Source organism: Lethenteron reissneri, chromosome 29, assembly GCF_015708825.2.
Source record: "Lethenteron reissneri isolate LAM-NWPU_2019-01 chromosome 29, ASM1570882v1, whole genome shotgun sequence".
NCBI lineage: Eukaryota > Metazoa > Chordata > Hyperoartia > Petromyzontiformes > Petromyzontidae > Lethenteron > Lethenteron reissneri.
This window is the reverse complement of record NC_083807.1, coordinates 13,098,034-13,114,708: the sequence shown is the minus strand read 5'-3', so window position 1 is coordinate 13,114,708 and position 16,675 is coordinate 13,098,034. Positions and strand designations below refer to the sequence as shown.

Genomic DNA, 16,675 nt, shown 5'->3' with positions numbered 1-16,675 from the left:
AAGGGGGAAAACCCCGTAGCCGCATGGGGTGCCATCCGATATGCCGCCAAGACCCCCTGAATATGCAGGTCCCAATCAGTCTGGGAATCTGAGACCTGCTGTGCCATCATTGACGAAATGGTGCGATGCAGGCGCTCGACCATTCCGTCAGTCTGTGGGTGATACGGGGAGGTCCGAATTTTCTTTGTGCCTAAGAGGTCACAGACTTGTTTAAGTAATTTGCTGGAAAAATTTTTACCCTGGTCGGTCAGCAGCCGTTCCGGGGCACCTTTGTCCAGGACGTATCCCTGAACAAAGGCGTCCACGATGGCTGCTGCCGACTGGTTGGCAAGGGGCCAGGCCATGGGCCAGCGCGTAAAATACTCGACACCTGTCAGCAAATACTTATTGCCCCTGGGGGTGGCGGGAAATGGGCCCAAGATGTCCAGTGCGACCAGCTCATTTATCCTGGACACCTTGATGGATTGTAACGGCGGGTTAGACTCCCGCGCCGGCGGTTTCCGCTGCGCACACCGCGGGCATGAACTCAGAAGATCCCCCACATCCTTTGTCATACCAGGCCAAAAAAAATCTAGCTGTATTAGTGCGAGGGTCTTTAGAGTCCCCAGATGTAACAGGCGCTCATGCGCGGCCCACACCACTTTGCCTCGCAACTCCGAAGGGACGACCAGCCGATGTCGCTGTGATTTTGCGTCCCAGTGCATGAGCAGACCCTGTACCATTTCCCATGCACCCGAATCACCTTTCACCCGGCCAGCACCCCCGACGCGACGACGCCACCCGAGGAGGGAGGTGTCCTCCATTTGGAGGCGCCCCCACTCAGTGACGGGCAACCCCAACAGGGAATCCCTTCCCTGTTGTTCGATAGAATTATCAGCCAGTGGCTCGTCATCGTCGGTGGCTGCCAGGACCGGGACCGATGCGTCCCCTGAAGGTCTGCAACGTCCCGACCCCAGGAGGCATGCACATTCCGAGGCGGTTGGCATGCGTGACAGAGCGTCCGCGTTGGTATGGCGAACGCCCTTACGGTAAGTGGTCTCAAAATCAAAATCCTGGAGAACCTCCAACCATCGAGACAACTGTCCCGATGGTTGTTGAACTCGCAGGGCATACTGTAGTGCCGCATGATCTGTGCGGACGGTGAAATGCCGACCGTACAGATATGGGCGGTATTGTTGGATGAAAAAAACAATTGCCAACAGCTCTCTACGGGTAACACAATATCTCTGCTCCGCAGGAGACAACACCCGACTACCGTATGCGACCACCCGTTCAACGCCATCAACCACCTGGGAAAGCACACCCCCAATACCCGTGTTGCTCGCATCGGTGTCGAGCAAAAAGGGTTTCGAAAAATCAGGGTAGATCAAGGGAGGGGCTTTCACCAGGGCGTCCCGAAGGGAGCGGAACGCAGCCTCCTCCTCTTGACCCCAGTGGAAACGAACCCCTTTAGATGTTAGAGCGTGCAGGGGTTTTGCAATTGTTGCAAAATCAGCAACAAACCGTCGATAATACGACGCGAACCCAATAAAACTCCTGACCTCTCCCACTGTAGTGGGAGTCGGCCAGGAGCTGACACACTGCGTTTTGGCGGGATCGGTAGCAATACCCGAGCGTCCCACGATGTGCCCCAAATAACGCACCGAATCACGCAACAAATGGCATTTTTGGGGCTTAAATTTCAAATTAGCAGCCCGCATCTTTAGGAAAACTGCCCGCAACCTCTGGAGATGGTCATCAAAAGTTTTACTAAAGACGATAACGTCATCCAAATAAATGAGGCACGACTCCCATTGCAGTCCAGCCAAAACCAATTCCATCAAACGCTGGAAAGTTGCCGGCGCTGAGTGCAAGCCCATCGGCAACCTGTTGAATTGAAACAAGCCGTGCGGTGTACGAAAAGCAGTTTTAGGCTTAGACTCATCATCCAGAGGAAGCTGCCAGAATCCCGAAAGTAAATCGAGTGTGGAAAAGAATCGCGCTCCCACCAAAGCGTCAAGCGATTCATCCATCCGAGGGAGCGGGTATGCGTCGGCAACCGAAATTTTATTAAGACGCCGGAAGTCAACGCAAAACCGCAACGAACCGTCCTGCTTTTTAACCAGGACGATCGGCGCTCCCCAAGGGCTGGTGGAAGGAGAAATGATGTCCGCGGCTAACATGTCATCAACAGCCGATTTGACATGTTCCTTTTCGGCGGGACTCAACCGAAACGGATTTTGGCGAATTGGCGCGCTGTCACCCGTGTCAATATGGTGACGCAGCAAGTGAGTGCAGCCCAAATCATATTTATCTCGACTAAAAACGTCGGAAAATTCTCGCAATAGCGTTTTAAGTTGTTGACGCTCTGAATCGGACAGGTCCGTCGATCCCGCACAAAGCGCCTCGAGCCACCCTTCATCGCTGTCCGAACGTGGTCGCGACGCAGGGACAGTGTTGACGGAATTTACGGCGGGCTCCTCACACGGCACCGGCGTTGCGTGAGCAAGCACGGTCCCCTGTGGGAGCACCACCGTCTGCGAGCCCACGTTTAGGACCGCGATGAAGGGTTCACTATCCCCTCTCACTATGGTCTGGGCCGGTAGTAAATCAGGTCCACTAACCCCGGCCCTAGACGGTCCCAACAGTACCCCTTGCGCCCCGGCACCCTTAACGAGGGGCCGCCGAAGCTTCAAGGGCACCAACATTTGCGTTCCCGGAGGAACGCGTACCGTTCTCTCCACGAACGCCGGCACCGTCGCGAACGCCGTCCGAGTCGCAACCGGTGATGGCAGGAACGCCATGCGTCTGCCCGATGGAAGCTCTATGCACCCCTGGTCGATCAAAATTACAATCGGCATTTTGGCCAGGAAGTCCGTCCCCAGCAGGCACGGAACCGCCAGCGAGGACGAAACAAAAATCGGCCCAGACAATTTAATTTCCCCAATACAAATTTGGGCACGAATTTGTCCGATGATGCCAAGTGAGCCCCCGTTAGCCGCATAGAATGGTACGTTAACAGGCATCAAAGGACGGCTCCGGACAGGGAGAATATTGTAAATTAATTCCGAAATAATAGTCGCCGATGCCCCCGTATCGACCAGGATGCGCACTTCCACCCCGTCGATATATCCTACAACGGCCGACGACCCCGACGATGCGGCAACCACACGATCGGCCAGCACGGACCACTGGCCGGGTTCGATATGGGTACCCGGAGTGGTGCGTGATGGTGCAATGGTGCGTGATACCGGCCCCCCTCTCGTCGCGGTGTTTGAGTGCGTGACGGGTGTGTGTGTGGGCCAAACGTGTGGGGTGCCGCGACTCGCCGGTTTTTGACGGTGGAGCTTGGGATGAGGCCCGTCGTCCCGGTGAGGTGTCGTCCCGCGCTGACGAGGAGAGCGGCACCCCGAGGCGACGTGGCCCCGGACGCCGCAGTTATAACACCGCGGGAGCGATGTCGGAGGTGACGAGTGGTCGGAACGGCCTGACCCGTCCTGGCCCGGCCGTGCACTCGTCGCCTGTTGCCGTCGGTGGTCGACGGCGTAGAGTTCCTCCGTCGGAAGGGTGGCTGCAGCCACCGCACGCCCCGCCGATGCCCTGCTGGCTTTGCGTCGAAGCGACAGGAGGTTTGCGTGGAGGAGCCGCGCCGCCTGGAGCGATGTCATTTCCGCGTCCTCCTGTGCGACGACAGCGATGTCTAGATCGTCGGCCAGGAGGAGTATCTTCTCCGTTACCATAGCGTCGATGCCGTCGTCATCCATCCGGGGGAAGGCCGACTTGGCCATCGCCAGGAGGCTCGTTCGGTACGCTAGGGGCGACTCCTTCTCTCCCCGCTTGCGGTCGTAGAACTCTTGTCTGCATTCCGCCGACGGTCCGTAGACCCCTCCCAGCAGCTGCAGCGCCATCGGTAACGTGGAGCGCCTTTCCTTGGGTGCCGATGTTAGGGCGGCAAGCGCGTCGCCGTCCAGGAGCGCCGGCAGGGCGCTGAGAGCTTCTTCGTCCGTCCATTTAGCCATCTCCTGGTGGGCGAGGAAGCGTCTTTGAAAGCCGCTCCAGTCGCCCTCTGCGCCCACGAATTCTTTAAGCGGGGGCAGCCTTTGGTGTAGCGCAGCGGCTGCCGTGGAGTCCCGTGGACTGCTGCCTCCCCGACTCGGCTGCGTCTCGGCGCGAATGGCAGATGGCATCGCCTGTCGCAGCTTTGATGACGCGCCCTCCTCCGTCGTTGATGCAGCAGCCCCAGCGCGGCCGATGTCGGACCCCAGGTTGAGGTTGGCCACGCCCCTAGCGGTCGCTGCGTCGATGGCGGGAATTTCAAAATTTAAATCTTCAGAAATGGCGGGAAGACGCTCCCCACGCCGGTTCCTCTCGCCCCGCGGTGGACCACCAGCCGCCAGCCGTGTGATGTCCCCCAGCGCAGCGGCAGCGGCGTAGAGCAGTTCCGCCAGCCTCTCATGAGCCAGCCTCAGGTCGTCTCCCCGCTGCTCCTCTTCATGGCGATGCTCCGGTAAGCCCGCATCCGGCCCCGGCTGCACGTCGTCTAGTAGAGCCATCTCGGGCTCGGCAATTTCGGCGGCGTCCTCCGCCCGCTGTTCCCTGGCTCGAGCTGTTTGGCGCGTGTCCATGTTCTTGGTACTTCTGACGCCAGATGAAGTGTTGTTGAAGACGCGTGGACAACGGGGTAAGGCACACGTATTTATTTATACAAAGGGCTTACAGTACTAGAGGGATGTATCGGCCCCCTCACCCGTACAACTGGGAATTCACCCCTAGCTAGCCTTCCTAGCTGAGTCCTCCGCTAACGGGCTAGGGGAGGCTGTCTGGCCCGACACTGGTTAGTCGGGCTACGGTACCCGGAATCCCAGAGGTCTGACTCTGGTTCCGGGACCACGCCACTGGCTCCAGCCTGCACTGCCCTTACAAGGGCGGCGTCCCAGGGGGAGTCCAGGGCCTATCTGGCTGGTCTTCTCTCTTCTCTTAACTACTCTAAGACTGAGCCCCGAGCTCTCTGGCTCAACCCTTTTTATACCCCGTTAGAGGATCGAAACCCCCCCTCACGCCGTCCAGTACGGACGTCGTTGCGGGCACCACCCCGTGTGCTCACGGAGACCCCGCCCACTGTGTCTGTTTTCCATTAGCCCCTATGTAAACAGCCCTACACAAACAGACCCTCTGTAACAGCCCTACAATATAATGCATGTTTTATGTTGTTAAAGTGCACTCAAAAGTTTTGCCTCTTTTTATATGTAAACTATTTTACGCACAGGGAAATATATGAACACAATGACGCAGGGAACAGTTCTCTTGTGCAATTACGAGACAATAAAACCTTCACAGACAGCTATCATGTCATGATGATACACAATCCACAGTGGATAGAAAAAAAACGATATTTGAAAGAAAAAAAATCCCATTACGGAAGAAGCTTCCTTCTCTACGCGACAAAAGAGGTTGTCACGATCTTCTTGGTTCTTTCGGTAAAGTCACGTAGAAGCGAAATAATAAAATAATAACAGCGTCTAAATGGACATGGACATTCAGACAGCGCTGTTCTTCACCTGAGGACGGCTGCTTGCGTTGTGGCCGAAACGTCGTGAGAATTGTATTTTATTATGTTTTATTTTTATTATTTTATTATTTCCCTTCTACGTGACTTTACCGAAAGAACCAAGAAGATGAATCCCTGCAGTTACGAAAGCTTTAAATCGAGGTTGTCACGACTTTAGCAGCTCAGCCAAGGTCTACACTTTACACATCGTTTCAGGCTGAACTGACTTGAGGCTCACTCAGGACACACAAACTACCCTATTTCTGGGAGGTTCGGCCACAACACGTGGTGAGCTGGCGGTCCCCATCGCTACTTCATCCCCAATTAATGTGACATCACCGCAGTCCGCTCACCCTCGTTGTGAGGAGCGTTGCCCGTTCTGATGTTGGTTGCACCCATTGCCCACCTGCTGCCCACAGGCTCCGCCCGCTCCCGTGCCAACTGCTCCCACTGCTCAGGTAGCCCCGCTCATGTCACGCGTGGATCGTGAGGCCAGACCAATTTTCAACGGGGGTTACTAAATTGCAATAAGCACCAATGTTTCGAGACGTCGGGGGGGGGGGGGGAGCTGTTTGAAACCACCAGGGGACCGTCCTGGCCAAACCAGGACATTTTGGTAGCTGTAGCCTCATAGTCAACACGTTTTGTTTTGGTGAACATGCAGTCGCCTTTACGGCAATAAATCTGCCAACCCAAAATGCGCCATCCTGCCATTGCACACGTGTGAGGAATAAAATAATTCTGTGCGGTTAATGAAATCATTCAAGGCAAGGTTGTGGCTCCGAGATAGAGTGTCTTGTTCGTTGACGGAGGCACGGGCTGCGCCTCTGCGCGCACGACTCACCCACAGGTGCCTCCACCTTGAAGGGCGCCGACTCCTTGGAGAAGCTGCTGAAGCCGGCGGCGTTGACAGCCCCGAACGCGGAACACGTACTCGCTGCCCGTCTCCAGCCCGTGCACCACAAAGCTGCCGGGTCAGAAGCGCGCGTCGCCGCCCCGATTAGTCGCGACGCCTCCAAGGGAGCGGTTTCTGGCCACGATTTACTCGTTGGTGAAAGTTAATCAGAATCAGAATATTTATTTGCAATTGATGTCCAGTTGGCGCAGGTCAGAACGTTACGACAAACAATACAAAAACACGATCGGAGTGCAAAGTATAGGAAAGGTAAACAAAGAACTTCCAAAAAAATCTAGAAATGAAACTAAACTATTTGTGTTTTACCAGGTAAAGGTCACTGAGCTATTGGCTTATTTTTCAGAAGCGACCTGGCCACAAATGATAGCTCAACAAAGTGGCTTATCAAGTGGAAATTCATAGCAGCAAAATAGTCTAAATAATCTAAACGCACGTTTCTAAAGGCACAGCCCTGTAATTGCCTGGTCACACCACTGCTGAAGGAAGGGTCTCCACTAGAGGGCGCTCTAGAGAGCCCCTCTAGAGCGGGTGGGTGTGTGATCAACTTCCCCATGTTGGCCGGACATCTAGGAAGAAGTTGGCAGTATTCGCACTTTACCCTACCACACGCAAACCTGCCGATCGACTAACTGCGGTCTAACCGTGTGGGGGGGGGGGGGGGGGGTGGAAATTTAAGAAACGTGTCCATCGTTTCAACCGCTGCGCTGGGAGATTGAAGCAGCAACCACCGGATTGTAGGTCCTGTGTGCCAACCATTCCACTGCGGAGGGCAGCGTCCAAAACAGACTCATTATGAAACTCTGGGGGCATGAGCTGCTTTTAGAATAAGCCCGTTTCGTGGGCCAGCACACATGGAAATAGGTGTGGAGCGCTCACGTTTATTTTTCCGTTTAGACAGGTCCAAGTGCTCACAGCACGGATTGTACTCAGCTTTGCACAAAATCCCGAGTTGAGCTTCTATATTTAACCCAGGAGATTGAATGATGTGCATTGTATACAGTCCTTTCTCAATCCACTACTGGGGGATGGCCTCCCGATGCTATATGGAGGTTGTTTGACCATACTTCACCACGCTGAGCAGTGCATGTTGGGAAAGGGGGGGGGGGCACAGGAACGGTTCAGATATCACTCTCCACTGATGTTCCTCTCAACCAGAAATCGAACTCGGGTGACCAGGTTCTGAGTTCGGAGCGTTGACCGCTGCACCACCGCTGCACGCCAAGTAAACACGGACACGGAGCGCTAAAGCGTCACGTGAACGGTCGGTGAAGTTCCAGATCAACGCCAGCACGGATCGCCGATCGCGGCCTGATTTAACCAACAGCCAGGGCAGGCCACAGGGCAGGCCACAGGGCAGAGACGACGAGGACATATTCCTGGACGATGAAACAATAAATGGAACCGTGGAACGGCGAGCAAGCCTCCACATCCTTCACGGCCAATCCATTATCTCCTCTGGGGATCACGGTGCCCTGTGAGGAAGCAAAGAGTAACAACGACAACGACAACGACGACAACAACGACGACAACAACAACGACAACAACAACGATGACAACAACAACGACAACAACAACGACAACAACAACGACAACAACAACCACGACGACAACAACAACAACAACAACAACCACGACAACAACAACGACAACAACCACGACGACAACAACAACAACGACGACAACAACAACATCGAGCAGGGTGTGGTGGTGCCATGTCGCCAGGCCGTTTTGTCCCCCCCGGACGTATGGCACGCACTTGTTGCGCTTGACGGGGTTGTTGTTGCTGATTTGCCACTCCTTGGAGTTGCAGGCGCGAGACTCCAAGTAGTATCCCAGCAGCCCCTGGGCGGAGTCGGCCACCTCCTTCCAGCTGAGCAGCACCGAGGTGGCCGAGTCCCTCTCAGGGGTCACGCTCTCCGGGGCCGAGGGCGGCACTTGGGGGAGAACGACAAAGAGGCGCGATTGGTGAGCGCCAACTATGGGGGGGCCGGGGGGGGTTGGTTGCAGCGTTATGCGACGCATGGGGGGGGGGGGTCCAGCCGGCCACAAGGAGTGCCCTCCGAATGCACGGATAAACAAGTAGAGACAAAGCACATTTTTAAGAAAAATGTTGAAAAAAAATGGATTCCAACAATTGTCCATAAATGCCAAAAAAACATCCGTACAAATGAACGATTATTATTATTTCCTAAAAAATACTCACTGACATGCAAATGAAAGCAAGACGTGCAGAAACTTGTGATTATTGTACCTTTAAATCGTTTAATTAATACTGCCACTGCGAGACTATCTTCCTCTGAGCCCGATACACTGTGCAACTAAAGTAATACAGACAGTGTAGTTATAGCCTACGTGATATTGTCTACGGGGTTAAAACCATCCGTAGATATTTCAGTAAAAGTGAGTCGGGAGAAAGGAGGGGGGGGCACAGTCGCACCGTGCTTAGCCCCCCCCCCACCCCGCTGAAATAAGTATTGCTAGCCCCCTTGCTACACACACGTCACCACGCCATGTCATTCATCACGTACCGTACTTGTGATTATTTTTATAATAAATAGTTACACATTCAAAGAAGGTGCTGTCGCGCCCAAACAACTCGACCGTGCGGAGCAGCTGCAACGGTCGCAGGTGAGCTTCGAGGTCACGATCGAAGTCCGAGCGACGGGTCCAGCGACTGAGATGTGTCTATTTGCATAGATGCGCCCACCTATTCCAACACGTTTGGCCAACTTGGAAGAGCAGGCCAAATACCCTCTATTGGGGCTCTCTAGAGATCGCTCTCATTAAGGCCATTCTGCCAGTGGCGTGAGCAGCCAATCGCAGGGCCGCACTCGGCACTGTCATTACTTCCAATGGGTTTTGTATAGAAAAAAATGCATCTTGTAAAAAATATTACCGGTTCATAACATTGCTGTGCAAATGTGCTTGTGAGGTTACACAATGACGTGTGTGTTGTAAAATATAAAGAGGATAATAATTGTGGATGAATTAACAATGATCATATTTGATGTCGATCATAATGGTTCAGAACGATGGCCGATTGAAAATGATGGATGATGGTTGAATGACGACAACGACGGTGGTTCAGAATAATGGATTCAAATTGATAAATAATGAACGATGAAGAATGAGAACGATAGTCGGATGATGATGATGATGCTAATGAAGTGTTTATTGTATATCAAACACCAAAGAGCCATACTCAGTTTGTTGTGGGCCGTGACGGGCAGCGTCTCCTCGGAGGGCTCGCTCAAGCCGGTCGAGTTGCAGGCCAGCACGCGGAACCGGTAGCTCTTCCCCTCCGCCAGCCCGAGTGCCGCAAAGTGCGTCGACTTGACCGCGACGCCTCCATTCAGCCGCTCCCACGACTCCCCTCCGTCCGTCGACTGCGCACGCGGCACGGTCGGCACAAACCTGCGTGAACGCCCGCCTAGAATCCACAGTGACTTTGCCCGTCGAGTTCTCGCCTTTTCCTAATTCAACTCATCGTGAAGACAGACGAGTGGCAATTTGAAACCGTCTCTTCGTCGTGTCCTCAGGGTATCATTTTTATTATTTTAGACGATAAAAAAAGTAAGTGTGTCATACTGCTGCTCTGAAAAATGTATTCAGGAGCCACTCAGCAGCTGTAACCCTTTTCCTAACCCCAATTGTGTTCATCGCCTCTCTCCCATACTTGATTAGTGCGCACAAATTCTTCTTTCGTATGGCGGGAAGTCTTTCACCCACATTTATATGTCCATGTTGAGGTTGGTAAGCTGATGGACAGCCTCAAGAGCAACCTGGTGAACATCTGAATGCTGTTGGCAAATGACCCAAGCAGGCATTGGCGTGCTATGTGGTCCATGATTTGATATTGATGACGACAATTGCACTGTGGGTGCACCCATTAACATTCCTAATGTTATACTGTACCACCTGGGTGAAAAACACAATTGTGATTGGAGGCAGTTGTATTTTTCTTAACGGTGGCATTCTCCACCACATTGCTACTAGAGACTAAGCATGTGTGCCTTTAAATGCTGTGTTATTAATAGGCATGTAATAATTCGTCAAATCGGTGATTTTTTTTTTTATTCTGCTCACAATTCCTGCACCAAACTGTGCATGTAAGATGCAATTATCCGTGATTTGTGAAGATTATATAAACATTTTAGGCTCATGTTGTGTTTAAGCTAATGAACAAGATCTGTACAAATGAGACCAAAATAAGCAAGATACTTTAAAAAAACAATGAATTCTTGAATGGAATCTGGACCCCAACATACTGACAATTAATTGAATTGGTGCCACAGGGAATTGTTGAATACCTATCTATTAAAAGAGACCGAAGCGACAGCCAGAAATACAATCGGTGTTGTGTTTTGTTTGTTGCCGGTGTGATGGAGAGATATTCCCAGAGGGAAGGTTCAGTGAAAGGGGGATGAGATTACTTCAGCCGTAATTGCCAGGACCGTTCGTCTGCCTAAGCGATGTGCTCATGTCACATTGAGCCGCGTGGAAGACTTTAGCGAAGGACCCCGTGCTGTCTACCGGTTTGTCTGCCAACTCGTTTCCAAATGAGCATCAACATTCATAATTGCTCCACCACACACCCTTGCCTCTCTTGCTGCCTTAACCACAGGTTGTGCTCACGTACGCAAAGGAACCATAAATAAACTCGTGCGCGCACACCACACACGCACGCTGGGGGGTGCCCTAAATAAAAGCTGACAGAGTCCATGGAGGTAAGGTCCGAGTGAGCCGGGGAACAGGACGACCTATGTACAAATTAGGGCCTCGTTGAAAGACGCTTGTGATCCTGAGGGAGCGCCTCTCCCGCCCACCCTCGACAGCCTCCTGGCACCGTGATCCAATCGATGCTCTGAACCAATAATGCTCCACAGCAATGCATCATGAGTTCGTACATCATTACTCTTTGGCTCTTTCGGTAAAGTCACGTATAAAGATAAAATAATAAATTAAATACTAGCATACGACGTTTCGATTGCAACACAAGCAATCATCATCAGGTATAAATGAAATAGAAACACAAATCTAGTATACTTAGAAATGTAATGTTTTTCTATTTCATTTATATCTGATGACGATTGCTTGTGTTGCAATCGAAACGTCGTATGCTAGTATTTAATTTATTATTTTATCTTTATACGTGACTTTACCGAAAGAACCAAAGAGTAATTCCTGCAGTCACGAAAGCTCCAAATTAAATTTCGTACATCATGTTTCTTGTTGCGTCCAACTTGGCCCATTTTCGTTCAGAACGAGTGTCCTTCTTGCCAACGGTATCTGCCAACTCAGCAATATTTGTTTAACAAGCCAAGCTCTGACGATGAGAACCCAGAATGTCGAAACCAGTCCAGAGTTTGCTCGCTTAAACCAATGCTGCTGGATAATATCGGTCTGGAAAGCCAGTAGTCCGATGGACAAGAAAATAACACGGTATTGTGTGTGTGCGGGTATACACAACGGAGTGCTGCTGATATTTGCACGTAGCCATACATGGTCCACAGCAACGCGGTGTTTGTTTCCTATCAATGTTGAATACATTTTTACATTATTTTCCCATCATTAGGGTGGAGCAAGCAGCGAGTACCGCCCCACACGATGACTATTGCGCCGGCGTGGACCAGCTGCCTTCGCAGTGCGATGACGCCGCTTAGGGAAGTGGGGAACGCAGCGAGTGCTCATCATGCGTGCCACCGCAGCGCGATTGGCGCACTTTCATTGTGCATCACTGACCGCGCGTGACCTTTGAAAAGTACTTTAGAAGTGTCGTCATTGCGAACGAGTCCGCACCTCCCACCACGATACTTCTGACTGCCAATTCATATCGGCTACAAGCCATCCTCTTGTTATGTGCAAGCCAGTTGCCCGTTGTCCGCCGTTAGCTGCCCCATACCCGACTGATTGGCTTCTACGTACTGGGGTGGTGCGACGTCGTGACTCGGGTGATCCTCCCGCTCCGGTTTTTCGCGGTGGCGCTCCCCGTGAGTTTCCCGGTCGTGCCGCGTGTCGCACGGCACGATGCCCAACGTTTCGCTCTACGTGCCGGGGGCTTCTTCAGCAATTAACCGTTTACACGCCAGTGCACAATTACTTTTCTTTGTCAGGTCAGTGTGATTGGACACACATATACACAAGTTTAGGTTATTTCGATTACTTGGCTGCGAGAAATCTCCACGTGATAAGCCACTTCGTTGAGCTTTCATTAGTGGCCAGGCCGCTTCTGAAAAAGAAACTAATAGCTCAGTGGGCTTTACCTGGTAAAATAATAACTAATTATAGCTCATCGGATTCTGCAAGTATAAATAAAAGATTCTGATTCTGGTCACGGCGTATTGTTTTATCGTGCGACAACGTCGTGCCATTGTTGACTATGGATAACGAAATTACGGGACTCGCTCGTGTCGAGCCAAGCACCAGCCCACGAACCCGCGAACCCCGAGGACCCCGAGGAGCGAGGAGCGCGCGTACCTTCTCCACATAGTAGGTGACGGCCTCGGAGCCGGAGGAGACCGGCACCTTCCAGCCGAGCACCGCGTAGCTGCGGCTGATCTCGGTGACCGCCACCTCCTGCGGGCAGCTCGGCACCGTCGCGTCTGCAGGCGACACGCGGCCGTTTAACACGACGACAAAGATCCATGCCCTCTCTCTGCGTACGTGCAGACTGCTGGGCCAAGTGCTGCTAGCGAGCACTGATGAGGGCCGGCGCAGCACACGAGGGGGCTGCGTGTGGCCAGCACTGATGTCCAGCCACCTTTGTTTCCCCAGTCCTGGTGTTCCACGCACCAAACCGGTTGCTTATTTGAGGCTGAGCGGAACTAGGGGAGGCCCGGGAACGGTTCAGACATTCACCGCCGATTTTAACTGTGGGCACGAATTGAACTCCGGCCACTGGGTTTTGCAGCAGAGTGCGCCAACCACGACACTACTGCTCCCCGCACACAGCAGTGTAATATATACATGCAGCAGTGTAATATATACATGCAGCAGTGTAATATATACATGCAGCGGTGTTATACACAAACAGAGGTGTGATACACATGCACGGCAGTGCAATTCACGAAAACCTATCAAAGCCGAATTTGAGAAAGTTGGAATTCAGGGTATGCCGGAAAAGCTACCTATTCCACGTGTTACTGGGAATGTGGTAGACTGATGCAATCAGGAGGCTGGTGTGCTTTGAAGCCTCGGTGGACCAAGTTTTCTGATATTGCTCTCATGTTTTCCACATTAGTTTAACAGGTACTTTACAAATTAATAAAATCTTCAGGCCTTTCATAAAATCTGCAGCCATTCCCATTACAATGATATGTGTGTATACTGAACTCCTTATGCACGGTATGTAGTCAACCGTGCTAATCTGAGGTGCAGGGGAAGGACAACAACCTAAACCAGAGCTGTGTTAATGAGGAATGTGGTGTGTTTGTATTTTTTGCATTTGATAACATCAGCAAAAGTAAATGCGGGAGGCCAGTAACGACGATGATGGTGACGATGATGAAAGCAAAACCACAGCTGCAGTTCAGGACATTCCTCTTACCCGTCGGCTCCTCTTCAGTCACAAAGATTTGTCCAGTCCACGGGGCAGCAGGGGTTCCTAATGCATAAACAGCAACAACAACAACAACAACGTTCCGACACTCGCATAACACATTCACACACCCGCAGGATACGCATGCGTAAACATATCCGCCGCGTCCTTGCAGCCGACACGGGGGACGGGCACCCTTGAGTTTGGCGGCCTCGTCCGGGTGCAGAGCGATGACGGGCTCCGAGGGCCGCGACGGGAGGCTCAGGCCGGCCGAGTTGACGGCACGCACGCGGAACTGGTACGAGTGGCACTCCACGAGCCCCGCCGCCACCCAGCGCGCGTACAGCACCGGCGCGTCGTTGCAGCTCACCCACTTCTCCGTGTTCACCTCGCGCCTGCCGGGCACAAAGCGCCGTCACGTCGCGTCACTCTCCGCACAGGAGCTACCAGGAGCTCCATTCGCATTTTGTTGTTGTTGTTGTTCGTAAAGGTTTAATGAGTTAGGTCGCGTAACTATAAATGTGTCGTGTACCCACCACCACCCGACACGGCCAATTGACATGAGGGTTTGTCACAGAAACAAAACGTGCCAATTCGTTACTACTTGAGCACAACCGGTGAGTTGGAGCGTAAACCCACAACATTTGCAATGTGATTACGACGTTTGGCTGATGATTACAACCAGCTTCATCGGGCGATTTTCCAGATTTGTGAAGAGGAAAAGTATCCTCCCCATAGAGATTAGTTAGCTTAACACGTAGGCTTTCGCGACCGATATTATTCATTGAAAACTGTTGTTGATGTTGTCATTCCCATAGTTGGGCAATGGCCTCTCTTCCCACGTCTTCCATTCATTTGCTTTGTTGATGTTTAAAGCGACCAAATTTCTGGGAGGCTCAACCGGGACACGTGGTGAGCCGACAGACCATCTCTCTCCATCGGCCCCATCCACTTGCATAACTCTACACCAACTTGATCACGAGCTCTGCCCCACAGCGAGTGCTCTTCCGACACTGGCCCCGTCTAGCGCTCACAGGGCCCTGCCTTCCAACTTTGCCAACTGTGCCCAAAACTCAGGGTGGGAGCCCTTCGCCCGCATCATGAGTCAAGTTTGAGACAAGAACATTTTACACTTCGGGACAAAAATCGCATTTTTCGCAAATGCTTGGAGGACACTGTAACAGCCCCTTTGAAACAGGGAGTGTTGTCGGCCGAACCAGGACATTTGGTATTTTTATTTATATGATGTGTGAAAATACGAGCACAGCAAGCGTTCCAGGCACATGTGAAAAATATTTGCGAATGCCTCAGAAGCCAACAATGGGCTTTACTTGTTAGAAGAAGAAAAACTCACTGAAAGTGGTTTTCCATTCTAACTTGCTCAAGACAGCAATTATATCTCATTTGTAGCCTTGAGTCAGCAGTTGAACTTACACATGCCTATGACGGCAGTAAGTTAGTCAATAGGACAAAGGATTTTCCTTAGCACAAAGTGGTACATATGTGATTGACTACAAATATATTAAAAGCTAATTCGACCTCTGACCTAACTTTGCCCTCACGACCTTCTGGTCGTTATATGCAAAATGCCCTGACCACGTATACACGGGACGCATTCCCCCTACGCTGGGATGTTAAACAGATTGCAGGGAACAAATGAATGAGCTCCATCTCGTGTTGCGTAAGAGAGGTCTATTGCAGTGACTTCAGAAGTAGTTCTGTGATGCCATCCTCTGGAGAAATCCCATGGTACAATGTGAAGCCCTGCTTAACGGGCGCCACTGTGGCGAGATGTTAACAACCTCGCCTGCTTTACAGGAGGTCGTTGGTTCGATCCCCACCCTGAACCATGCATATTTGGAGTTTGCATATTCTCCCTGTGGTTGTTTGGATTTTTCTCCAGTTCCTCCGGGTTTCCCTCCACATTTAGAAACATGCCTTTAGAGTGTTGGGCTGCTATAAATTGCCACGTGATAAGCCACTTCATTAGGCTATCACTTGTAGCAGGTCGCTTCTGATAAAGAGCTATATAGCTCAGTGGGCCATACCTGGTAAAATAAAAAGAGTTTATAGTGTTATTGAATTAATTTCAAGAAAATTTTTTTTTCTTTTTGCCAATGTTATTCGAAACGTGCCAAAGATGCGATGGAGTCGGGCGGAGCAGTGTGTCATGCCGTGTGAGAGAACGGCCCACTGAGACAACTATCGCAGAACTACATCCGAGGTCTCTTCAATCAAACATTTCATCTACGCACGAGAGGGTGCATTTTTCATGCGATGGGGTTTTTTTGTGTGCAGTCATTGGCGACCAGACTGAGACCATCAACTCACTGCACTTGAAGAGCCCTCTTTTATCACCAATGGCTGAAACTCAGGTTTGAACGCAGAATATCAGCAGTGTTGGCTCAGTGCTCTTGACTTCTGGGCCAACTGTTCACCTCCCTCCGAGAGGACACATACACATCATGACTTGGCCCTGACGGGATAATTTGGAGAGAGGGAGAGAAGAATAGCAAAAAAATGGCATCTGCTTGCGGCACTGACCTTTCAACAAAGTAGCCGGTGATGGGACTGCCTCCCTGGCCACTGGGAGGCTTCCACGAGACGATGACGTAGTTGCGGTTCGGGTCGTGGATCTCCACGCCAAGCGGAGCAGGAGGTGCGCCAGCAATTTCAGCTGCCGCATCTGTAACGC

The 16,675-nt window shown here is 51.8% G+C and overlaps 1 pseudogene; it reads right to left on the bottom strand.

The window, feature by feature from the left end:
• The window catches only part of LOC133349271 (M-protein, striated muscle-like), a 65,825-nt pseudogene that overhangs the window by 25,720 nt on the left and 23,430 nt on the right, over positions 1-16,675 (bottom strand).